Source organism: Rutilus rutilus, assembly GCF_951802725.1.
Source record: "Rutilus rutilus genome assembly, chromosome: 3".
NCBI lineage: Eukaryota > Metazoa > Chordata > Actinopteri > Cypriniformes > Leuciscidae > Rutilus > Rutilus rutilus.
Genome location: NC_140211.1, coordinates 4082754 through 4109839, shown reverse-complemented (window position 1 = coordinate 4109839; position 27086 = coordinate 4082754). Strand labels below are relative to the sequence as shown.

General features: G+C 39.3%; 1 protein-coding gene across 1 annotated transcript in view; it reads left to right on the top strand.

Moving 5' to 3' along the window:
* The first annotated feature begins 13984 nt into the window (after positions 1 to 13984).
* Positions 13985 to 27086, top strand: part of LOC311288453 (Fc receptor-like protein 5) — a 36129-nt gene continuing 23027 nt past the window's right edge. Inside the window, exon 1 of the mRNA XM_084405872.1 lies at positions 13985 to 14001. The gene's annotated coding sequence lies outside the window, so the exon portion shown is untranslated. The remainder of the gene's footprint in view (positions 14002 to 27086) is intronic.

Sequence of the window (27086 nt, the reverse complement as noted above, 5' to 3'; positions counted from 1 at the left end):
TTTATATTATAGCCTAGGATACTCTTTATTTATCTACTTTTTATTACTATTTCTTTTACTTATGCTTTGACAGGTGGGCAATTGTGACAAAGAATTTCCCCTCGGGGATCAATAAAGTATTTCTGATTCTGATGCTATATGAATATAAATGTATTTATTCATTAGAACGTTGATCTATCTGATAAACGGAGAAAGATAACAACGGAAGTTCTCCCAAAGAGATTTAACCTGATTTTAATAGTAGAATAAATGAAGCAAAGTTTCTACCTCAACTTTGCAAAATACACATAATGTTCGAAAGATCAACAAAAGTAGAGTTTGTTGGATAGACATTATAAAGATGTCTCTGGGAATAACCACATCAGTGTCCAGAAACGGAGCAGTGCATTCTGGTGTATGACTAAATGTTACCTTCATCAAGATGTCAGTGTTTTCACTCTCACAATCTGAGGCTTCAAATCTTTTCCCGAAACAATCGGAGAAAAGCTTCAAAGATTAAAGAGGCTTCAGTTCTCCATCCCTAATCAATAGTTTTAGGCCTTTTTGCAAATGTTTCAAGTTTACTGTTTTAGAGAGCGTTATCTGTTGTTTTTGTAATTGTTTTTATTTAAAAATAGTTTTTAATATTATTATTATTTTATAATCTAGTTTAAATCTATCTTAGACTATGGGTTTGTATTGATGTTTTATTGTAATCAGTAAAGTCAGTGTCCTTCAGTGAACCTGCAATGATGCTGAAAAGTTAATAAAGTCAGTAAGTCTGTTCACTCATTTTGAGTCTGGTTTTACACATGAACTGTGCGCTGTGCACTTTTTCGTGTGGGGAAAAGGGATCTTGAAACATCATTTTCATGTGTATTTTGTTCTGCCAGCTGTTTGATCTGTTCTTCCTCTTTAATAACATAACTTTTCAAGAAACAAATGAAAATATAAATGGACACTGAATAAAAGGTCTTATTGAACCCGGAAAAAAATAAACCGCAGGCAAAATTCACGTCACACGTGTTTCGTGTCACATGTGATGTGTCTGTAGTGGTGCGTTCAGTCCTCCTCGGAAGTCCGTATTTACGAGGGGGGAAGTCGTGTTTACGACGGCACTGCGTTCAAGTCACTTTCGTCAGAGTAAGATGGCGTTGTACTCTCTCTTAATTAATCACACAAAAATACAGCAAGGTTCTTAAACTCTAGTTCTAGAAAATGAAGAACAAATAAATGTGCATCAGGTGTGCTTTGGTTTCTTATGTTTTTAAATAATTTATGACGCCACTGCAAACTTTATCGTTACATATTACATTGTTATATTATAATGCCAACGTATTCTGTGCATGTAATTAGCTTACTTCGCTGTAAATAGAAAAGCCTGACAATATCACTGCTAAATGTATTGTGGTATTCCGCCATGTTTCTCACTGGCACGCCAACAACTCGTGAAGATCTGGGCTTAAAGTCATCTTCATTTATATAGCGCTTTTAACAATGTAGATTGTTTCAAAGCAGCTTTACAGAGATAAGCGTATAATTTAAGGTAACAGAGATTGTTTTGGCTTTATAGCGGTTCTTTAAGTTATTTTCCAGCTAAAGTTAAAATTTTCCAGTTAAAGAAAATCCCGAGCTTCCTACTGCTATGTACGACATTGTGGTGGCTTTCATGTGTGTTCAACTCGACAACATAATCTATATCTATGAGATGACTTGAACTCACCATAAGTGTATATTTGCCAGAGTTACTTCCTGTGTTTTTACAGCTGAGGTGGTGTTTGGATGAACACTGAGCGTATTGTTGATTTGTTTTTTATGTAGGCTAGTCCAGTGACGTTTAATAAAGAGTTTGTTTGAAATCAATAAGAGCTTCTGTATGTCTGACAGAAATGCTGTCGTGAATGCAGCATTTGAAAAAGACAAGAGGCATGAAGTGATATATATATATATTTAGAGCTTTGTATGGGATACCATTTAAAATATTTTTTTTCATAAACACAAACTGCCCTCCACGCAGTGCTATTCTATCCAGTTACATTTTAACACACATTGTGTTAAAAATCTACACAACGTGTTAAAATACCATCAACACACTCTGTGTGTTTTTTTTACAGTGTATATACATATATAATTATATTATATATCCAATTGTTTACATACAAATATTGAAATAATTTGTTTATATTTTTTAGTAATGAGTGTTTATTTGTAATGAATTATTTTGTGTTTTGCAGATAACTGAAGAGTTGTGAAGGTCTTCTGTGAGGAGGAAACATGATGGAAGAAAACCCTGTGAGTTAAAACTTGATGTTTTATTAAGGAGAACTCCGGTCAGTTTTCGGTCGAAGTTCATAGTAATCGATTGTCGAGTTCACGCGCATATGTTTAGTTACCTATGATCACGTGCGTGAACTCGACAATCGATTACTATGGACTTCGACCGAAAACAGGATGTAAATACAGGTATGAGCGCTGGCCGAATTAACTTCATTTTCATTCATATCTTTCACATCTACTGCAGTCAGATTCACCCGTGATCACTCTGAAGGAATCACTCACATTAGCTGTGCACTTGTAATGACACATCAAGGATGTTAAGAGGCTAAAAGCAGGTTTAAAACTTGCCCTATTGAAGTCAACAGGGTGCAAATTTTAAAAAGAGGATAACACGGTGTAGGCAACACCAATTTGTGTCGTTGTTCTCTGTACTGACAGCACTCCAAATTTACAAAAAAATGAGCTCAATGTTAAAATTGACCGGAGTTCTCCTTTAACAAGGTTCGTGAGGAACACGTTCTAATGATCAAACAATCAAGTCATTCCAACCAGCTGTCAGCAATCAGTAATCTACAGGTCCACTCAATCAGCATGATTAAAGGCCTATAAATACACACAGTCAACTCACACATATTCCTCGACAGTTTTCAGTATTCCTCCACCACCCCATCATCTCCTCACACTTGCCTGGTTATCTTTCTAACCAAGAGATACGGGGGGAGTACTCTGGGTTCTGGCCCAATTTTCCCCCGGACAGCACGCCAAATACGCATAACTATTCATTCTCTGATCATTCGTAAGTGTGAACTCGTGAAATCATGAACCTTATTTGAAGACGTAAAACTATTGACCTGCAAAAATTTTATTTTAATACATTTGATGTATGATGATTTGATTGGATATATATTTTTTATCGAATTTGTAATAAATTGTAAGTTCTGTAACAAGTATGGCACCATATACCAAATTATTTTTTATTATTTTTATTTTATTTTTGCCTTTGTGACAAATGGAAATACTATTTTAAATACTATATATAAAATTAAAAACGTTTACAAATGAGAATATAACCCTCAAATGTAAAAGTAAAACACATCTTAAAGGGATAGTTCACCCAAAAATGAAAATGGTCCCATGATTTTCTCACCCTCAAGCCATCCTATGTGTATATGACTTTCTTCTTTCAGCCAAACATTATCAGAGTTATATTAAAAAATACCCTGCTCTTCTTAGCTTTATAATGGCAGTGAATGGTACCCTATTTTGAAGCCCCAAAAAGCACATCCATCATAAAAGTAATTAATACGGCTCCAATAAAGTGAATGTAATGTTACGTGACATTGTTTACAAGCTGTTCTGAATCTTTCAACATACCTTATGTTCATTCATGTTTATCTTGTAAATGATAGTAAAGAGAAAGAGATGATAGCGTTATATCATGCTTGATTCACTGATCTCAGTGTTTACATTATTAACAGACTTAAATTTGACTTTACCACCACTGTGAAACTACAGTAAGAGTTCCAACAACACTCCGTTATAATGATGGATATTTAAACATGTCATGCACAAAAACAAAAATTAACAACAGCATACTTTAGAGTCACACACAAACATCAAAAATAAGCATTTCAATCTCAACAATGTTGGCAATACATTTTTTTATATATATACATATATATATATATATATATATATATATAAACTCTTAACATCACAAAACTGCTACAGAAAAGTCAAAGCAAAAATACAAGCAAAAAATATAGATATTATAGAGCATTTTGCAAAAAGTGCAATTGCAAACAGAGTAAAGCGTATAATGTGCTTGTAGTTTTGCAGACTTGGTCTGAAGATTCGGTACATGAGTGAATGCTTTCACTGAGTGAACCTCAAGTAACACTTTTACTGTGCAAGGAAAAATACAGTAATGTGTCATGCTCAGAAATTCAATAACAAGTTACCACAGATTAAAGATTCATAAAGACTATTAGTTTTATCATATGCTGAACACTAAAGGGTGGGCTCATTGAACAATATTTTTTATGTGAATTTCATAGATGCATATTAAGAGTACATATTTTTTCCACCCTAAAGATGCATCGCAAACTCTCTAATGCCAGTGATGACAGTGGATCCTCAGATAGGAGCACTGAACTACCTCCTTCATTCAGTAAGTACATTTCATGATGAATTTGATCAACATCAGATTTATGTTAGCAGCTTTAAACATCAAATCCTCCTCAGAAAATGACAATTTGTGTTTGTACTAAATTTATTTGAAAACAAACATGTTTAAAAGGAAATTAATATTAAATGTAGTCATGTGTATGTGTATATAATATCGATTGATCCATACAATTCAGTGCTAAAATGCCTTAATGCATTGCGATTCTCTCTTCTGAGCTTAATTTTTTTCTTCAAAATGATTTATGATTTGTTGGAATCTGTCAAAAAATGGCAGCGCTACACATATATGAAGTTCATAGAGTTAGCAAAGTCAATTTTGAGAAAACAACATACCTTAAAATCCCTGGTAATTTGGGCTGTATATCGTTCAAAAAAAAATGTTGATATTAATTTTATACAATCCATTTTAACAAGTTTACATTACATATTACCTAAAAAATATTTCTTTCAGTTTATTGACTTTTTTTTTACAGGCTCAAAGACTCATATAGGCCACTGGGAGGCAGAATATAAGCCACATACAGCTTGCCTCAAAGCACTGGCAAAAGTAGCCTAATGATTATTAATGTGCCGGGAAAAAATAGCAAGGAGACATTTTAGTTGTCTTTTAATAAACTAGTGTTTTCTGAGTCAGTGTTGGCTGCAAAGATGAAGTTGATGATGTTGACTCTTCATCTCCACAGTATAGTGAACGCCTATAGAGAGAAATGCACCTTTTATTTGGATTCCATAATCAGAGAGAATTTGATTTCGATTTGAATTGGTTTGTTTAAAAGTAGACATTTCAAGCTTTTTATAAGCCTATTTCTCATTTATGTGAGGCGAGTAGCCTAAATGAGCCGAAACTCAGCAACTTTCTGCTCTTAAGTTTAAGTCATTCCGCTATTCCTTCATCAGATTTGTTGTGTTGCCGTTCTTGACAGCAATGATCTTATCACAAATATTGCATCTTGCGCTGTTGGCATCGAGTCTGGTGAAATAGAGCCACACTTTTTTTCTTCTCCACATCTTTTCCATCTATGGGGGTAACTTGGGATGTGGGCACACAACAGCCTCACGTGTGAGCCGCGTCTCTGAGTGTAACCGGTGTAAGCTAGTGTTTCTCCTTGATGGCTCGCCACAGCCAATCCTTGCTGAATTCTTATCGGCTCATTGACGTTGAAGAGATTAACCCCTTAGGTATCGAAATTTGGCACAGAACGACAAGAGGTTTATATATACTGAATATATATATATATATATATATATATATAAAAGTATCAAACTCGATACCCAGCCCTAGTAATACCACCAAATTTGGCACACACCAAGTCAAAACCCACACTGTAAATCGTCAAGTCACCTTTATTTATACAGTATAGCACTTTTTATAATAGGCTACAGAGTGTTTCAAAGCAGCTTTACTGAGATAACAGGAAAATTATACAACAAAGTTTGTTTCCAGAAGAAAATAGTGTCACAGTCCAGCTTAAGTAAGTTCTGTAAAAAAAGTTAATTTAGTTCATGTGTATATATACAGCCGCTCTGGAGAAAACCATAATGTCATCGTCCAGCTCAGTTCTGTTCTCATATAATGGTGTCAATGCAGGCAGATCAATATTATTGTTGAATATTAAATGACACTCAACAAATAATAAAAACACTTATAAATCAACATTACAAAATAAACCAACAACACAGTCTGCTAAAAGTGAACCAAACATAAGTTCAGCAGCACAGATAAAACCAACAATCCATAATCTATTCATGCCGCACTGCATGCTGGGTATCTTCATAGTACATATCCACTGTAGAAATACAGCATGATGTTTGTTTACTGTAAATAGTTTTTCCCAATAATGTAAACTCACAGTAAAACCACTTCTTTAGTGCAGTTAGATCCAAGAGAAGTCATACTGTGAAATTACTGTGAAAGTAATGCCATTATTAACCTGGAATATACTGTAATTTCACACTAAATGTTTAACAGTGCATATCTATTAGAAAAATAAATATTCAACTTTTTTTTTCCATGATATCAAAATTGTTTGATTAACATTAATGAGACAGAATAGTGATTTATGGTCTTAAAAATGTATATTAATATTTAGTACTAATATGGAAACATGTCATATGGTAATGTCACAATACCTAAAATAACAGCTGGATTTTTAATTTACATATATTATTTTGTAATTTTACAGAGTTTTGAGTACAATTTAAAATTAAAGAAAATGAACGTCAAAAAATCAGTTATTTTCTGTAAAATAAGGATTTGTTTTTACAGTGTTCGTTATTTTAAAATGGAGCATTAAGCATTTAGCGCCACTCACCGGAGGTTTCAATTCAGAACTAGCCTGGGAAAACCCAGACTACTTCCGGCGAATTTTTATTCTCTCTCCAGGATAGTCTGGAGAAGAGCCCATTCAAACTCATTTCTGTGCCGCCGAAATCGCGGCACCAATCAGAAACGTTGGGGGAGGGATTTACATGATGACGACAGCGCAGCGACGCTGAAGGAGATTTCATTACAAAGATTGATGCCGCCGTGGAACATCACTCGTTCGAATCCGTTTTCGTTAAAACCGGAGCAAAGAACAACACTCGAAGCCTTCATATCCAAAAAGATGTTTTTGCCGTCTTACCGACTGGATTCGGAAAAAGTCTGATATATCAGCTTGCATACGTCATCTCCTTCATTGATTTGATTGGTTTTAAGACTATCCAATTGCGCCCAGAGGAATTTGAGCTACGTCGGTTGGTGACGCCCCTTTGGAAATGATTTGTCTACATAGCTTCGCCAGACCCTACACTCAGTTTCAACTGAGAAGGGTCTGGTTTTAACCAGGCTAATTCAGAACTGCTGTGATACGTACAAACTCCGTCGTAATAAAACGTTGCCATATTGACGGTCATCTGTTCAGGAACAAACTAAACACGCTTTTAGGATAGGATTCCATAGGAGATATTATGGCATGACTCAGTAAAGCTTGCTTTAGGCATAAACCATTACTGATTTACGCAAAACTTTTGAGATATTTTCTAAATGTCGATAAGAAACTATTGCGAAATGACCGTTTCTATTAACCGATGTTATGTGACTAAAACATTTTTTCCATAAAATCATCTTTAAAGAATGATCAACAGTGACCTGTAAATGCCAAAAAACTGTTTCCACTGAAGTTTAGCAAAATACTCATTTTTCAAATTCCTTGAAGAACCCCCTCATGTGAGTGTAAACACTTGTTTTGCTAAATACAGGAGTTCTTGTTTCCATTGGGCGCATTTTCAATTCACAATTTGAATTGGCACAATTTGAAGGGTAATGGAAACGCAGCTATGATGATGTTTACATGTACATTAATTTTACATTACATACCGAAAAAATCTAAAAATTAGAATATTTTAATTATTTTAATTGAGTATTATAACATAAGCCAAAGCCTATGTTAAACACAGGCCACTCATCACAGACGAAGCACACAAAAAGGATTACATAAAAAAAAAATTCAATCATAACATGATATAAAATAATAATTAATGTAGTAGTTTGGAAAATGTAGGTTATAGATAATTGTTAAAATAAAAGAGGAAAAAAAGGACACCCCTTTAAAAAAATTTTTTGTTCATGAATGTATGTGCCTTCAACATTCGTTTATTGATGGTTAAATTCATTGTTCTTTGTTGTGGTTCAATAAAATGTGTTGTTGTTACTATTGTCTCCTGTAGACGGCGTTTAGCGCTGTTGAATTAAGGTGCTGCACCGGCGGGTGCTTCAGAGTTAATTAAACTTTTGGAGCTTGCAGTCAGTACTCCTGTCTCACAGCGTTTCTTTTATTATTCTACAGAGCCAGCAAAAGTGATTAATTCAGTTTACCCATTCAGGCCAAATTACTCATTCCCAGGCCTGGTGCGGGTAACAATTGCAATTGAAAATATAGATACATTTAAAAGTGACTTATATTGCCCATTATTTATTATCATAATCTTTATTAATGCTGGTGATGGAATTCAACCAGAAGAATACATTTATCCACAGCAAGCTTGTCTTGCGATGGAATCAGTTTTTATATGTTATTATAAGTACAGCAATATTTCTAAGTTACATCATGGAAAACATTTAGTGGTTGAACACTTGTATTATTTCATAGTAATTAGTCATACAATGTATGTTAACAGAATGTGTTATCTTTTTGAGGTCAATAAAACTAAAAAGCACTCAAAACACATTTCACATACTCTAATCCTGATAAAACGTTTGATATATTTCAGGAAACTTGAACCTTGAATTGAAAAGAAACATTGAAGAACTAAAGTCAGATTTTGACAGAAATCATCAAACTCTCGATGATGAAATAAAGGAGCTGGATGCCGCCGCTGATAAACTTAAATCCATGCACAAGAGCACTACAGTGGGCAGTTTGGTCGGATCATCAGTTGGAGCCGCTGGAGGAATCGCAGCTATAGCAGGATTGTGTTTGGCCCCGTTCACATTCGGTGCTTCTTTAGCTCTTACTGTTGGTGGTGCTGTTGCTGGAGTAGCTGGAGGAGTAACAGGTGGAGCATCAAACATCACTAACACTGTCAAGCAGAAAACCCTGCGTAAGAAGATTGAGAAGATCATCAGTGAGTTACAGAACACAGTCAACCCAATGGGAAAGCTTCTAAATAAAATTTATAACATCACAGAGGAATTAAATAAGCTCGACATTCAGAGAGCAGCAAGAGGTGCTCAGGACGTATTAAAGATTGCAGGAGTAGCTAATTTGGCTGTAATAGGAAAAATGTTGGCATCGGCTGCTGGAGCTGTGCGTGCGATAGCAGCGTTCTCTGGCGTACTCTCCGCTGCGCTTCTTGCTCTTAATGTTTACAGCATTGTTCAAGATTCAAAAGAGCTCTTTGAAATGAATCAACCAGCAGGCAAGAGAAAAAAAGAAGAAATATCATCAAAAACACTGAAATTTATTCTTCAGATAAAAGAAGTAGTTAAACAGTTTAAGAAGACTGTGAAAATAATTGAAGATGCCATCGACATTTGTATTTAACAAAATTCTGCAAAACTACACTTCCTCTCAATCCTGGCAAAGACACAGAGAAGATGAACAAAAATGTAAATAAAGATGGAAATGATGCTTAATATTTTGACATTATGTGATCAGTCATTAGGAGAGAGAGAAATGTCATAAAAAAAGAAAAGAAAAAAGAAAATAATAATAATAATGTATATTTGAGTTAACAGTTAGTATGGGTTTTTATTTGGTTTTTATGGGTTTTTATTTGGTCTGTCTATATGTCTATATGTTATTAATAATTAATATTAATTGATATTAATATTAATTTGAATAATTAATATTAATAATAACAATAATAAAATTATGAGAAAAACAGATTCCAGAAAGATATTACTGACTGGTTCTTAATATTCCATATTGATTATTCACTGCTAATTGATAGGTCTTTCCCTAGTGTTTTCTGTTTTATTTGTAATTATTTACTTTATACTGTATCATTTAGACCTGTCACCATTCTGTTAGTTTTGTTCATGGACTTTCAGTTTGTTTTCATTTGTCACGTGTTTCCTTGTTCAGACTCCCGCCGCTCGGCTGTCTCCATAGTAACCGTCATTATTAGTTCAGTGGTTTCAGCTGTTCTATTAATTATCCTCGTTTGTGTTTGCTATATAAGTTCATCCCTCACATTCATTCTCTATTTGGTCTATGTTGTATTTAGTGTGTGTTGCAGTTCCTGTCTGATTATTATTTTGTATCATCATCATCATCATCATCATCATCATCAGAGCTAGTGGTCTGCAGATCGAGGCTTCGTGAAACAGTTGAAGCAAATGTGCCATATTGTGTCGAGGCTTCGAATCAATCTGACACCTGTCTCAACGGTGACACCTAGTGGTCACTTGCAGGTGTTGATCTGAAACAAATTTGACAAGGAGCCATTAAATTTTTATTTTATTTTATTATTATTGTATTTTTCTATGTGAAGCTTGTAACCTGTAGGCTCCTCACCGTGCATAATGTTATTTTGGTCATGAAAAATGAATAATAAAGAAATCAAGCCACTAATGTCTCACTTTTTTATAGATTTTTATTAAAACATTAATTTCTCTGCTGTGGAAGGACTTAGCCTACTTCTTTTTTTACAGATAGTTTCTCCAGCTTTTGACAAACTCCTCTCACAAAAACCCACGAGGTCAAGATGCGTTGACTTAACTTTTACAGATGTGTACGGTGACCGGGAGGGCACATGTTCGGTTCACTCATTCCTAATGGGAGCTTTATTCTTCATCTTCGTCTGCCTTCCTGCAATTAGGGATGGGGAAATGAAGCCTCATGAATCACTGTGGCTTTCTCCTGACTGTTCCGGGAAAAGATTGAAAGCTTCGAGAGTGTCGGGAACAGCGCCATCTGGTGCTTATTTAAAATAAAGCAGCCAGAAGCCTGTGTTAGAAGCTCTGGCAGATGAAGCAACCACGACACACTCCATAGTTTCAATGTTATGTGTACAAATAAAAGCCTTACATGTTTGTGTTTTATTTGTTCATTAATATGGAAGTGAATTGTGCTATGTGTTCGCATGTTCGACATATACATTCCATTTTTAAAGCTTAAGCAACATAGTTTGTTACCTTAAAAGGAAGCTGCTCTGTAATATATATAAGCTCAATCTTACTGTACCACCTCAGAGAAACAGAGGCATGAGAAACAGAGGCATGAGAAACATGAGAAACAAAGGCATGAGGGCAGAGAAACATAATGGCAGAGAAACATAAAGCCAGAGAAACCATTTACATGTAGTATGATGGGATGAGAAGATAAAGAAATGGGGAACAGAGAAATCTGGAATGAAGACCTCTCATGTAGCCTTATTCTTATATGCCTGTTTTCTCTCTGTCTGATACATGATACATAATAAATTGAGATCTCTTGGCAAAGGTAACTGGTGTAGCTTCCGTGATTCAACCATAAAGGGGAAACCATGATTTTTAAATCTACAAGATGCAGAGCATATGACTCCTTGTGCTTTGATGTCTTGCGCCGATCGGTCTGGGAGAAGAGCCAAACTATCTCGAACAAGTCTGGTGTTTTTGTGTTTGGCGCTGCCTCGTTAGCATTGCTGGTCAAGAGATTTATACAGTGACGTAAGACCTGGCTCTGTGGTGGCTCTCTAGCCTGTGGAAAGGCAAACCGATTCTTAGAAAGCTTGTCAGTCGAACCAACTCCGAACTGGCAATAGCTCTGGCTCTGAACTAGCACCTGGTTCATGCTGGTGGAAAAGGGGTAAGAGAGTCAGGACCTCGGTTTTATGTCTCAACTGAAGGATGGTGCTCTTTAACAGTATAGTGTCCCCTTCACTATACTGGGGCATAATAATCAATTGTATCTATTAATTGTTGCAGCCCTAGTTATTATGCATATATGTGGTGAGATGGAAAGGAGCAGCAAGGAAATTCACATTAAGAAAATCTCAAATTAATTCTGAAATGTAGCCAACTACGCCACCTAGGGACTTTCACCCAAGGATATACAAGCACTCAAATACACAGGTTTGTTCTTCCCAGAGAGGACTGAGACAGTTTTGTAAATTAAAACCAATTTTTAGTACATAAAATATTCCACATATAAACCACACAACATTCACTGATGAGTACCAATACATTTACCTCTTAATTACCCACAGATTATAATACAGAAAAAGGTACTTTAAACAAAAAAGAAAGGAAACAAAACAAAAACAAAAACAAGAAATACAAATATTCAAAAACTGAGGGGTAACACTCGGGTTGTCGAAGCCACTAACAGGGGAAAAGAATCCCCTGACACACCCCAACAAGCAATCCTCACTAACCCCTCACTACATCCACACACTGGTGTTCCACACTAAAAAGTCAATGAGAAACCCCAAGGGCAATTTATATAACCTCTCGTAAATTATAATGTATTAGATTAATTTTGGGAATTATGTTTTCAGGCCTGTATGTATGTCGGAATGTGTCTTTAATATTTTTTCCCTGTGTAAATTACGTTGCTCTTTCTTTATTTACTTTGATATTCCAAGCGGAATGTTTTCCGTAGCGTGTTTTTCTTATTTAGTTATAATGAGTTGTAAACTTTATTCTTGCATACATACTTTTTGATTCGCTTTTGTTTTAATCGCCTTCCTCATTTGTCATGTCTCTGATTCGGGCGTGCCATTTCCAAATTAATTGAATATATGTTACAAATAAAAACGCTCATAGTTTGGATTACATTTTAATTATGATGCAATTGCAAACCTGTTGAAGTGTGTTCACATAAATCTTCAATCTGGTCATATTCTAAGACTCCCTTTACTCATATTGTTAAACATTGTAGCAGATGTCTCTGTCAGATATAATCAAATTTGCACAAAATGTAGTAATAAACTGTTATTACTCATTAGAGTATTGTTATTGCATAAACGTTACTGTTAAGTCCAGCCATATTGCACAAATCGTAAGTGAACCAACATCGGCAGAGTATAATCACACTTGCAAACAGAGGCCAAAGTCATTAACTGAAGTCCACTGAACAAACACTGTGCTTAAAAATAGTTTCTGAGTGACAGAATAAGACTTCACACAATTGATATCATCTGTGTATAAATATTGTGTGTAATTATGCTTCCAGCAGAAGCTGTTTTGTCCAGGGGCGTGTCTAGAGGGGGGGGCACGGGGAAAACACTTTCATGATGAAGATTTTTATCTCATATTACAGAAAGAATGTTTTTAATAAAATAAAAAATAATTGAATGACATTGGATTTCTTGTTTATTCTATCAATCCTCATGTAAAACAAGCTTTATTTAACAAACAAGCTATTTCAAATGCATCCACTTTATCAGCAACAGGGATTGTGATGTTGACTGCAGATCGCTGGTCGACAGCTTGTGTGTTTCAGGGTCCTAATGTTCTCCAGATTCATGCTCTGTTAACACACATTAAGTAAACTTTTTAAAAGGTCAGGACTCATTTTCCAAAGGCCCTGTTCACTTTATTAACTCACTATACTAACCCTGACTTAAAGAAGCTCTGGCCTTTTGTGATTCTGTTTCTCCAGCCTTTTCTTCAGTTCCATCGAGTCGAGCCGAAGCGCTGAGGAACAGAAAACACCTTTGACAAGCAGCATTTTAGTTTTTATGGAACACAACATTATGATAAAAAAGGCTGTATACTTCATTCACTGATATGTTGTAGAGTTACATTAGACACATTAGATGTCACGTGGTGATTTCTCTTTAATCACTGTCTGTCTTCTATGTGTGACTGTGTGAACGAACACAATAACAGTGAGAACAATCTCCATCAGAACTGATCTGGAAAATATGATTTTCAAGTAGATGAACAGAGCTGTGACAACTTGAATAAATTAGTAGCTAAAAATCTTAGACTGGATCTCTCTTTTCTTTATCTGTGTATTTCTGCGTAGAGTTTATCTCCTCCTCCCTCATCTCTTCTTTTAAGCACAGGAAGTGTGTGTTTAACACTCAGCGCTGTTAAAACTGTCTATTAATGTGACAGTATGGGCTCCTGTGCACTGCCTCTCATCTGTGAGTATTAGATCATATTCTTTACTATCTTCTGTTTTCTGTTCCTAATGCAATGTATTCAGCTGAAGATGGGATATAATAATGGTTGTTGTGTAGGAGAGTCTATGAATCCACAGTCTTGCTTATTGTATTATTTATAGATCTGATCTTATGCGATTATGTTGCGTGTTGATCAGATAAAGAGGTTTATGATGCATTTATCTGTGTGATAATGCGTGTGAAAGATGGAGGCAATGTGTGCTTGTATTTTTGCTTAGTTTTGTTGTAATATCTTTCTTCATATTTCAAGTACTTGAGATAAATCAGATGTATTTGTGTTGATGTGAGTTAGTCATGAATGATACTCCTGAGAACCAAGGAAAATATTTTTTTTCCTAATCATATTTTTTTTGTGATTCCATACCTGTTTAGGGTTAAAAAAAAAATCCTACAATTTACACATTTTTATTTTTTATTTTACAGCATGTCCACTGTAGTGAACAACAGGATAATTTGAGTACGAAAACAGACACATTTGGTAGATACAAATTTTACCAGATTATAGAGTTTTTTAACTAAGAATACATACATTTTGGGCTGTAAATTGATTATTATCCAAGAATACAGACATTTTGATTATACAATAGACACATTTATCATTCTTGAATCCTTTTCCTTACATTTTGCAAGGATATCTTTACTATTAAAGCTTAACACTTTGTTATGTCTGTATCTTTTGGTCCCCTTGAATCCTTTTAGTGTTATTTGAACAATGAACATAGAACTAATGTGAAACTGATTTTGGGGGGATTTTTTCCTTCTGTCAAACTGAATCCAATCTAGTTTTTCCTTCACTCTTCATTTTGTTCTTAGTATGTTCTTTGTAAGTGGTGAATGGTGATAGTCCTGGAAGCAATTTCTCTTTTTGGTAATGCAGAGGAACATCTTGCATTTGGTACATCTCATGTACATCTTGCTCTTGCAGCCCTTATTTCTGCATCTTTCTGCATGCTTGGTATCCATCATCTCAGGCATGTGCATGGCTCCTAGTCTGGCACAGATGGCTCTGGTTGTGGGATCCTCATTTAACAGCTCTTCAGCTAGGACTAATTTGAAGTCCAGGTACTGATGTGTGTTCTTGGATGATCTGTGCAGAGCTTTGATGTCAGACTTGTATTGTATCCAGGAGTTTGTGATGGCAACATCAAAGAAGTGACTGATCACACGCTGTAACTGTCACGTATAACTAAGGAAAAACTAAAGGAGAGGACTCAAATGCAGAAAGAATATTTATTAAATAAAAGAAACATGAAATGAAACAAAAACCCTCAAGGGGGAAAACATGAAATAACCAAAACTACAACTTCAAAACAACATACCGGGGTTTCACGGGAAAGCGGGAGACGTAAACAAAACAACGATCCGACACAGACTGCAAACACAAAGGAACTTATAAAAGGGACAAATCAGGCAGGTGATGAGGGAACAACAGGTGGGGCAAATGAAACCAATAATGAGATAACAAGGAGGGTGGGGTCAAAACAGTGACAGGAACACAAACACCACATGTGCTACACGAGACAGGACAGGCATGTGACATTACCCCCTCCTTAAGGAGCGGCTACCAGACGCTCAACTAGGGACGGGAGGGACAGACCAGGGCGGGACGGGAGGGACAGACCAGGGTGGGACAGGGGGAACAGGAAAGACAGACCAGGGTGGGACAGGGGGAACAGGAAAGACAGACCAGGGTGGGGCAGGGAAAATGGACAGTTCGGGAGGCCAGGGCGGAGCTGAGAGTCCATCGGGCGGCCAGGGCGGAGCAGAGAGTCCATCGGGCGGCCAGGGCGGAGACTTTCCCTCGGGCGGCCAGGGCGGAGACTTTCCCTCGGGCGGCCAGGGCGGAGACCTTCCCTCGGGCGGCCAGGGCGGAGACCTTCCCTCGGGCGGCCAGGGCGGAGACTTTCCCTCGGGCGGCCAGGGCGGAGACCTTCCCTCGGGCAGCCAGGGCGGAGACTTTCCCTCGGGCGGCCAGGGCGGAGACTTTCCCTCGGGCGGCCAGGGCGGAGACGACCCCTCGGGCGGCCACGGCGGAGACGACCCCTCGGGCGGCCAGAACCCCTCGGGCGGCCACGGCGGAGACGACCCCTTGGACGGTGGAACTGGCACCACCGGCTCAGGCACTGGAGATGGCACCACCGGAACTGGCACTGGAACTGGCACCACCGGCTCAGGCACTGGAACTGGCACCACCGGCTCTGGAACAGGAACTGGCACCACCGGCTCTGGAACAGGAACTGGCACCACCGGCTCAGGAACAGGCACCAACGGCTCAGGCACTGGAACTGGCACCAACGGCTCAGGCACTGGAACTGGCACCAACGGCTCAGGCACTGGAACTGGCACCAACGGCTCAGGCACTGGAACTGGCACCAACGGCTCAGGCACTGGAACTGGCACCAACGGCTCAGGAACAGACACCACCGGCTCAGGAACAGACACCGGCTCGACGGCGGCCATCTTGTCAGGGAACACAGGCTCGGCAGACGTGACGTGAACACTCTCGGCGGCGGCCATCATGTCTGAAGACACAGGCTCGGCAGACGTGACGTGAACAGGCTCAGCGGCAGCCACCTTGCCCGAAGACACAGGCTCGGCAGGCATGGCGTGAACAGTCTCTGGCTGGGCAGATGTGACGTGAACAGTCTCTGGCTTGGCAGATGTGACGTGAACAGGCTCGGCATCGGCCATCTTGTCTGAAGACACAGGCCCGTCAGACGTGACGTGAACAGTCTCTGGCTGGGCAGACGTGACGGATCGCTGAGGTGGTGCAGGCAGTGCGAGCAGGACCACCGGAACTGGGACCACCGGAACTGGGACCACCGGAACTGGGACCACCGGAACTGGGACCACCGGAACTGGAACCACCGGAACTGGGACCACCGGACTCGGGACCACCGGACTCGGGACCACCGGAACTGAGGCCACCGGAACAGTCACGGAGGGAGTCTTCCTCTTCCTCCTCCGTTTCGAGACCACTGGAACTGGGGCCACTGGAACTGGGACCACTGGACTCGGGACCACCGGAACTGGGACCACTGGACTCGGGACCACCGGCACTGAGGTCACCGGAACTGGGACCCTCTTCCTGGCCTCTCGCTCCTGAAAGTGAGCGAGACCCTCCACCATTGCCTCAAAGGTACTTCTGTCATACGCCCTCCTAAGTAACCAGTCCATGGGCTCATCGAGTGCATAAAAGAAAAGGTCCTTAAGAGGCCCCTCGTTCAGTTGTAGGCCCTCCGCCGCTCTAAGGAATTCGGCCGCGAATTTCCTCAAATCAGCCCCTTGCTGGCGGAGGGAACTAAGTGCCTGAAAACGAATAATGCGTTCGTATTGGGGGCACGAGACAGGAGGGCCTGGTGGGTGTCGTGATTTCTTCTGCTGAGTCCTTAACATGGTCGGATCGTTCTGTCACGTATAACTAAGGAAAAACTAAAGGAGAGGACTCAAATGCAGAAAGAATATTTATTAAATAAAAGAAACATGAAATGAAACAAAAACCCTCAAGGGGGAAAACATGAAATAACCAAAACTACAACTTCAAAACAACATACCGGGGTTTCACGGGAAAGCGGGAGACGTAAACAAAACAACGATCCGACACAGACTGCAAACACAAAGGAACTTATAAAAGGGACAAATCAGGCAGGTGATGAGGGAACAACAGGTGGGGCAAATGAAACCAATAATGAGATAACAAGGAGGGTGGGGTCAAAACAGTGACAGGAACACAAACACCACATGTGCTACACGAGACAGGACAGGCATGTGACAGTAACAAGTGGATTGTTAGTTTTCCTGTCATGTTCCCAAGGGGACAGATTTGAGTGACGCACGGACAGTTTTGAGTGACGTACAGACAGAGCTAGGCTATGACACTTGTAATGCTGTTATGCACATGTGTTAAATAAAGTAAGCAATGATACTGCTTTAATCGTCCATTCTATATAGTTTGATAAAACAGAACAGTATGAAACATGGTGGCAGCGGTCGCGAATTCAGCCGAAGTTAGTACCGAGCCGTGAAGAGTGAAAAGTGCCGCTAGCTTGTTGTAGTTAGCCTAGCCCGCGAGCTCGAGCAAGGGACTGCCCAGCATTTAAGGAGCCGAAGCCGGAGCAGAAAAGAGCGCCAGATGTCGCGATGGATGGTCTCAAGTCGCCTCCAATACTTTGTTTGGATTCAGCCAACTTAGTGAAAACTTGGAAAAGTTGGAAGGAGGAGTTTACGCTGTATTCGGACCTCACTATGCCCGATGCAGAGGAGACAACTAAAGTTAAGTTGTTTAATTACCTCCTCGGAGAGAGAGGGAGGGAACTTTTAGAAACGCTGACAAGCGGTGATACATCTGCGAGGAGGACGGTGCGTACAATGATGACGCAGTTTGATAAACATTGCAATCCGCAACTGAATGAGACTGTTGAGCGATATAAGTTTTTTGTTAGAGACCAAGGACAAGACGAAAATATTGACAGATATGTCACAGATTTGAGAGTATTGGCCAGCACATGCAATTTTGGTGACATTAAGGACTCACTAATAAGAGACCGCATTGTGTGTGGTACACAAAGCCCTGCGATAAGGGAAAGACTGTTAAGAGAAGAAAACTTAACGCTGGATAAGTGCATGCAAATATGCAGAGCTACTGAACTGTCAAAAGTGAACAGCAAAACCATACAAGGTAAAACGGTGGAAGAAATACATGCAATGAAGAAGAATCCAAGAAGAGACAAAAAGGAGGAGATTAACTGTAACTTTTGTGGCAACACACATGAGAAAAATAAACACAAATGTCCAGCCTATGGAAAGAAGTGTAAGAAGCGTGGAAAAGAGAACCACTTTGCTGCAAAATGCAAGTCCAAGTTTGAGAAAAACAAGAAAGGCAGACCGGTACACACAATTTCAGAGTCAAGTGAATCGTGTGAGGATATCATGACAATAACAGACATCAGAGAAAACCAAGAGACAATAAATCAAGTGAAAGAAGCACACAGCAAAAGACAACATCTCTTCGCAGGTATGTTGTTGGACAAAAAGCTAGTTAACTTTCAGATAGACTGTGGTGCTACTTGTAATGTTATCCCAATGCAACTGTTGAATCCAAGTATACAATTGGATTACACAGAGAAAGTACTTGTCATGTACAACAAAAGCAGATTACGCCCACTTGGAAAATGTAAAGTCAAACTCCGAAATCCGAGAAATGATAAATTATACAGACTTGAGTTTCAAGTGGTGGACCAGGAGGACAGGATCCCGCTTCTGGGAAGAAAGGCAAGTGTAGCCATGAAGTTGATCAAAGTGCAGTATGAGAACATACTGGCGATTGACAGTATAGTGAAAACACAATGTACAGACAAAACCACTGAAAACAGTGTGCAGCTGACAAATATGGAGAGAATAAAGACAGAGTTCGGAGATGTTTTCACAGGCGTTGGCTGCCTAGAGTACAACATTGAAATAGACAAAAGTGTACCACCAGTAAAACTGCCTAAACACAGAGTGCCTGTTGCAATGATGACCCCACTTAAAGAAGAACTAAATAAACTAAATCTTGAAAGCCAAGAAATCATAGCACCTGTGGAGCGCAGCACTGACTGGATACGCAGTATGGTGTCAGTGACAAAACCAAATGGAAAGCCAAGGATCTGTATAGACCCAAAACCGCTGAATAGAGCACTAAAAAGGAGCCGATTTCCTCTTCCGACCATTGATGATGTACTGCCAGGACTCTCAAGGTATCAGGTATTAGGTACTATCAGGTATTCACTGTTTGTGATGTGAAGCATGGATTTTGGCACATCAAGCTAGACGAAGAGTCCAGTTACCTCACCACGTTTGCAACCCCGTTCGGATGGTATCGTTGGCTCAGGATGCCAGTGGGTATAAGCCCAGCTCCGGAGGTCTTCCAAAGGAAACTCATGCAAGCACTAGAGGGCTTACCGGGTTTGTATATCATTGCGGATGATATACTGATCACCGGGAGGGTGACACACAAGAGGAAGCAGACAAGGATCATGAGAAAAACTTGAGATGTTTTCTAATGAGGTGTCTTGTCTTTACTTTATTTATAGTAACAGACAAAGAGACATTAAACTCAATGCAGACAAGTTTAAACTGAGGAGAGAGTCTGTACCCTACATTGGACACTTGCTGACAGCAGAAGGCCTCCGCGTTGACCCGGAGAAAGTGCGGGCAGTGCGGGAGTTGCCGAGGCCTACAGATGTTAAGGGGGTACAGAGACTTGTAGGTATACTGAACTACCTTTCAAAGTTTTGTGATCATCTTTCTGATGACTGTGAAGTTTTGAGACAGCTTACACACAAGGACAACATGTGGGAATGGACTGAGGTGCACGAGACAGCTTTTAAAAGATTGAAAGACAAAATAACAAACGCACCACTGCTCAAGTACTATGACCAAAATGAGGAGTTAACCCTGCAATGTGATGCCTCAGAGACGGGGCTAGGAGCAGCCCTGACGCAGAAAGGTAAACCTGTGGCATTTGCGAGCAGAGCGCTGACACCCACAGAACGGGGTTATGCGCAGATAGAAAAAGAATGTTTGGCCATAGTGTTTGGAATGGAAAAGTTCCATCAATATACTTATGGTGACTGTTCAAAGTGACCATAAGCCACTGGAGAATAGCCACTCGAGCACGTGAGTGTGTGTTCTGGCAGGGGATGAATGAGCAAATAAAGACGTTTATTTCCAAATGTGACATCTGCAGGTCAGTTGACCCCAAGCAACAAAAAGAGACATTGCATCCCCATGACATTGCCTACAGACCTTGGGCTAAGGTAGGAACTGATTTGTTTTCTTGGCACAATAAAGACTACCTAGTAACCGTGGACTATTATTCAAATTTTTGGGAGGTTGATTATTTGCCGGACACCAAAAGTACCACAGTGATTCACAAACTGAAAGCACACTTTGCTCGTCAGGGGATTCCAGATGTGCTCATCTCTGATAACGGACCGCAGTACTCATCACACGACTTTAAAATGTTCAGCCAAAAGTGGGAATTTGTGCACAGAACATCGTCACCCGGGTACCCACAAAGCAATGGAAAGGCTGAGTCAGCTGTCAAAACAGCAAAACGCCTTATGCAGAAAGCTGCAGCTGCTGGACAGGATCCATACTTAGCCCTACTGGACCATTGCAACACACCGAGCCAAGGTCTCACCACCAGTCCAGCTCAGAGACTTCTCAGCAGGAGGATCCGGACCCTTCTTCCTACTAAAGAGACACTGTTGGAGCCGAAAGTGTCAAACAACAAACAGGCACTGATTAACAACAGACAAAGACAGGAGAAATACTACAACCGCACAGCAAAAGACTTGGACTGTTTCACATCAGGGGACAGTGTTCGAGTCCAACCATTTGAGCCTTGTAAAACCTGGAAAACAGCTAGAGTGATTAGACCAGTGAGTCCCAGATCTTATGAGGTTGAGTTGGAGTCGGGTAGTGTTCTGAGGCTAAACCGTTGCCATCTCAGGCACAACTACAGCCCACCCTCAACATCTGCACAAACAGGGGTTTTGACAAACACACAAACTGTAGCTGCTGAATGTGGTCAGGGTAGTTATCAAAGCACTGTTACTACGAGGTCTGGTCGTCAAGTTAAAATGCCGACCTATTTGAGGGATTATACTAAGTGAGATTATTATATGACATGTTTGGTCATTTTCTAGGTATGGTTGTGAGTTGCGGTTGCACTGTAAAAGAGAGGGGAAAAGGGTAAAGGAGTGTAGATTTAAAAATCATGGTTTCCCCTTTATGGTTGAATCACGGAAGCTACACCAGTTACCTTTGCCAAGAGATATGGATTTATTATGTATCATGTGTCAGACAGAGAGAAACAAGCATATAAGAATAAGGCTACATGAGAGGTCTTCATTCCAGATTTTTTCTGTTCCCCATTTATTTATCTTCTCATCCCATCATGTTAGATGTAAATGGTTTATCTGGCTTTATGTTTCTCTGCCATTAAGTTTCTCATGCCTCTGTTTCTCATGCCTCTGTTTCTCTGAGGTGGTACAGTAAGATAGAGCTTATATACATTACAGAGCAGCTTCCTTTTAAGGTAACAAACTATGTTGCTTAAGCTTTAAAAATGGAACGTATATGTCATACGAACACATAGCACAATTCACTTCCATATTAAGAAACTATCTCTGTTGTTTACATCTGCATCAGTTGAAAACATGTTACATTGTACACACCCTCTACAAAATATAGCTCAACCACCTGTCTCATGTGACATGATCTTTACATGGTTCCATTCTATCTATAGTCTCCTCATGCACTGAACACAGACACAACTCTGGCTTGACAAAATACATTATGAAATTATGAATAAAGAAAAATAATACAAATACATAACATTAAACAGTAAATTTTTAGTCTTCAAGGAGTTATTGATTGCACATTTCATTTGCAAGGATAAAATATCCAATATCCAATATTTGATGTATATTGTCAAGTTTACAAATATGCACTTGAAGTTAATGTCCTAAGAGGACATGTTATAAGTTTGCTTTTGAATTTAGGTAAGATAATTACATGCATTTTTTCTGAAGCATTAATGTTTACATCTGAAGGCACTGAGAAGAAAATGTTAATTTTGTTTACAAAGAAAATGTATAACTTGTGAAAAAAAAAGAAAAAAAAAGAGAAAGGATGTAACAGGTGGATTGTTAGTTTTCCTGTCATGTTCCCAAGGGGACAGATTTGAGTGACGCACAGACAGTTTTGAGTGACGTACAGACAGAGCTAGGCTATGACACTTGTAATGCTGTTATGCACATGTGTTAAATAAAGTAAGCAATGATACTGCTTTAATCGTCCATTCTGTATAGTTTGATAAAACAGAACAGTATGAAACACACGCAATGTCGATTTCTTCGTCCTGCTTGACATACGATAGAAGCTAAGCATGCGATCACAAAGATTCATGCCACCCATGTTGTCATTATACTGCTTAATTACTGCTGGTCTTTTAACCTGGACCATGTGCTTTTCTTTCTTGGACCATCTGGTACAGATGTCTTCCGGGTCTTTCCCATGTACAGTGGATGCCATGAGCACTGGTTTGTTGTCGAACCATTTTGTGATGGCCAGCTCAGGACTCTTTCTGGCCACTGACACTGATGTTCCTCTCCCCTCTTTTTTCAACTGTTTGTCTTCTGGCAGCTGGCACAGCTTTGGGACATGGTTCTGCATTATAGTTCCAGTTGCAGGAAGGCCCTTTGCCAGCAATGCATCCAAAAGATCTATGGTTGTGAAGTACCTGTCGAAGAATATGTGGCTTCTTGTTGGAACAGATTCAACCATGCGTAGAACTGCTGCAGCTCCAACTCCTAACCTTTGGATTGTAAAGGTATTCTTCCCTTGGTAGACTTCAAAATCAAGCATCAGACCATTTGGGGATGCGAGGACAAAGACCTTTAGGCCAGTAGGGTTTGGCTTGCCGGGAACAAATTGCCTGACTGGACAACGGCCTGTGAATGGGATGATTTGCTCATCATCAATGCAGACCCTTTCTGGCTTTGCAAGGCTGAGATAGCCTTGCCGCACACGATCGAGTATTGGCCTAACTTTCCAAAGAATATCTGCCTTCTTTGTTTCTTCTGTTACAGCCAGGTCATTGACAATCTTGAGGGAGTTTCTTATCCTGAATAATCTATCCCTAGTCATTTTGTAAAGAATTCTTTCTGCTTCAGTTCTGTTTCCTATAACAATGTGGAGTCATTATTTACATGAAGATAGTCCTGATGTCCACTATAATTGACATTCATAAAATGGCTAATTTTTCAAAAGATACATAATGTAGTTGCTATCAGAACTAAATATATGATTCCTAACACCTTAATGAACAAGAAAATATATGATTATCATAGTAACAAAACCATAGACAAACAATATTTGACTCACCTCTTATATTTCCATAAAATGTGCTTGTTCCTATAGGAATATGCTGTCCATATTGGATTGAAAGATAGAGGGGGTTCCCAGCCTCCCAGCCAATCAAATAACATATCACTGAAAACCCCAGGATGTCCTCAGTACAGTACAGCAGGAATTAAGAGACTTGCATAAAAGATTCCAAGGAGAAGGATGAAACTACCGTGGACATAAGTCAATGGGCTGGGTCTCAGAGACTCAGAGAGTTTGAGAACAGTGACTGAACACACAATCACAATCACAATCATCACAATCATCTTCTCTATCACTTCTCATCTTCTCTATCATCTTCTCTATCTCTCTGACTCTCTTATTGAGAAATAACTTGACACTTACATTTCTCTGTCATGCGGACACATAGTTTATCAAACAAAGTAGAGCTTTTCTCAGAGCTAACTTCTCTTTTCTGAGACACATTTCAGTTACTTTTAACCAGTTCGCTTGAACTTCATATTTAGTTGTTGTATGAAGTCAGTTCACACGTGTGTCAGAATAACCACAGGTTTCCAGAATAAGTTCATGACGTCGACATATGAACATGTTCCACCAATGCTGGACAATCAGAAAGTGTCTCAGACTTTTGTTGTCCTTTTAAATATATTTATTTATTCATATTTTGCAGATATTTTATTTTAATTTTATACTAATTGTTGAGTTAAGAACTAATTTCTCAACACTCAGCAGTGTTGGGAATTAATATTAACTACCATCATTGTTAAAATGAGTAACTAGTTTACTAGTGCGAGCTAAATAATGCTACTACTGATTTCATTTCAGTTTACCGGTTCAGTTTGATTGCCATCCTCTTCACTGGCTCAGGTACAGGGGGAGAGGTGTTGTTGGTCATCATCAGCAGGCGCTGGTTCATCACTGACACTGACTGTGCTGCTGGGTCCAGCCTCGCTATCCTTGACCTCAGCTGTAATACTAGAGCCGTCAGAGCCTGCTGAACTGCAACTTCCCTTTGCGCCAAATGCATAATCTGTTCATTTGAAGCATTTCACAGTAGTGATGTTACATTTGACACTGAAGCTTCAAAGCGTGTATCGAGTATACAGCTCAATTTCTCATGAAGCTCCGTGCCGGAGCGCGTATTGGTTTCAGAGAAACACGTGATCAACGAAAAACGAAGCCTCACTTTCTTTCCAGTCTCGTGAATGCTTCACTTTGCGTGTCGGAATGTTTGAACCCAGACCACTACTCTACAGGCTTTTGGAAGTTTAAGTCCATTTACTAACATTTACTATAAATTTTGACATATAAACAGCATAGAAACCATAAAATAATTAGACCACCATTTACTTGTATCAAGCAACTCTTCTGGTATTTTTATAATTAGTATTAATATAATTGTTACAATTAATTTATTGCCACACGTTAATATGTGAATTATATTATCAGTAAACTGAACATTTAGCATTGTCAGGCTTTTATTTGTGCTCAATAGATAAAACAACGACGCTGCGCACTCGGGTTTATGGCTGCTATAAATTTGACCTGCCACAAGATGGCGCTGTTTTCAACACTCTTGATGCTTCGAATCTTTTCCCGGAACAATCAGGGGAAAGCCTCAGTGCTTCATGAGGCTTCATTTGCCCATCCCTATTTCACAGCATGTACATCTAATGCTTTTATTATTATTTTTTACAGTAACTTTTCAGCTCCACCTTTTCTTCACCTTTTCATCCATTTTCTTCCCCTTTTCATCCATGGACAATTATTTGTAATTATCGGCTCAGAGAAATTCGGTGTAACGGATCAATCTCTAGGCTTGTAGGACTTGAACAGGTGCTGCACAGACCGATCGGTTTATGACATCAAAGTACCACGAGAGCAACTCAAAAGCATTATGAGCGTCTGCTCTCTATTCGCTCTCGCGGTACTTTGATATCATTCACCGATCGGTCTGTGCAGCGCCGGTTCAAAGTCGAACAAGTCTTCTCTCTCTCTGTAAATTAGAAGTGAAAGGGGGCGTTTCAAGATACGCAATGGAGTAGACCACACAAATTAACAGGGAGGGAGGGGGCAATGCAATCACATGCACACAAAACACACTCCTTGTCGGCCGAGGTCGAAAAGAGGTGAAATATTATGATTTCTGTTATTTCTTTATTTTTTATTTGTGTACCGGATGGGCCGGCTCACATTGGCCAGTGGCCCACCAGGAAAAAGTCCCAGTGCTCCAGATGGCCAGTACGCCCCTGATGTTAATATTTTCTTTTTATAACATGTGTGTGCAAGTGTTTATTCATAAAGTGTATCTTTACTGTGATATAATGCATTGTAGTGGTGTGAAAGGTGCATGATTCTATATTATTTATACATTTTTAATAGTGTCTTTCATGTTAGGGTTAGGAACATGTTATACAGGCAAAATTCAATAGGGAGCAAAAAACAAAAGAAAAAACACAAAACAAGAGAACAAGAACTATGAAGACAGGGCGTGAAGATGGCGGTGGGTGCAGACGATCTTTTCTAAGTGGAGTTAATTTTCCTGGATTTTCCCTTCTAAAATTATTTTCTATTATGATCTGACGACCAAAATTATGTTACATGAACTTTGTGTCACATTTTTGAACTCTATTAACTTTTACGCCATGTCATTCATCAAGAAGTGTTTTGACTGAACTGTGCAGAGTTGGCCTAGTCATGGCGGGGAAAGGAGAAAAGTGCGCACAAAGTGAAAAAAAAAGAGTTTTTCTTGAGTGATCTATATAATTTAATTAATGAGAGATTGGACAGAATTGAATCAAAGGTGTCTGAAAATGCTGTGCTCGTCGAAGATCAGCGGGAGAAAGTGGACTGCATTTACAATGAAGTGGGCGGCTTTCGCATTGAAATGGACACTCTCAAGCAGAAACATGATAGCCTGACAAGCCAGAACCACATCAAGATGTTGGGTCTGGGAACACACCATTGGCAGGACTCAATCTGAGGGGCGGGATAAACGGCTGTCTTTCAGATTCCCTCTGCACTCAATAGCTCTACAACCAACCAGAGCATTTTCCCAAAAATTAAGCTAGTTGATAGATTAAACTTTTGCCTATCCGGTCGGCAAAACTCCGAACACATCTTCCTTTTTT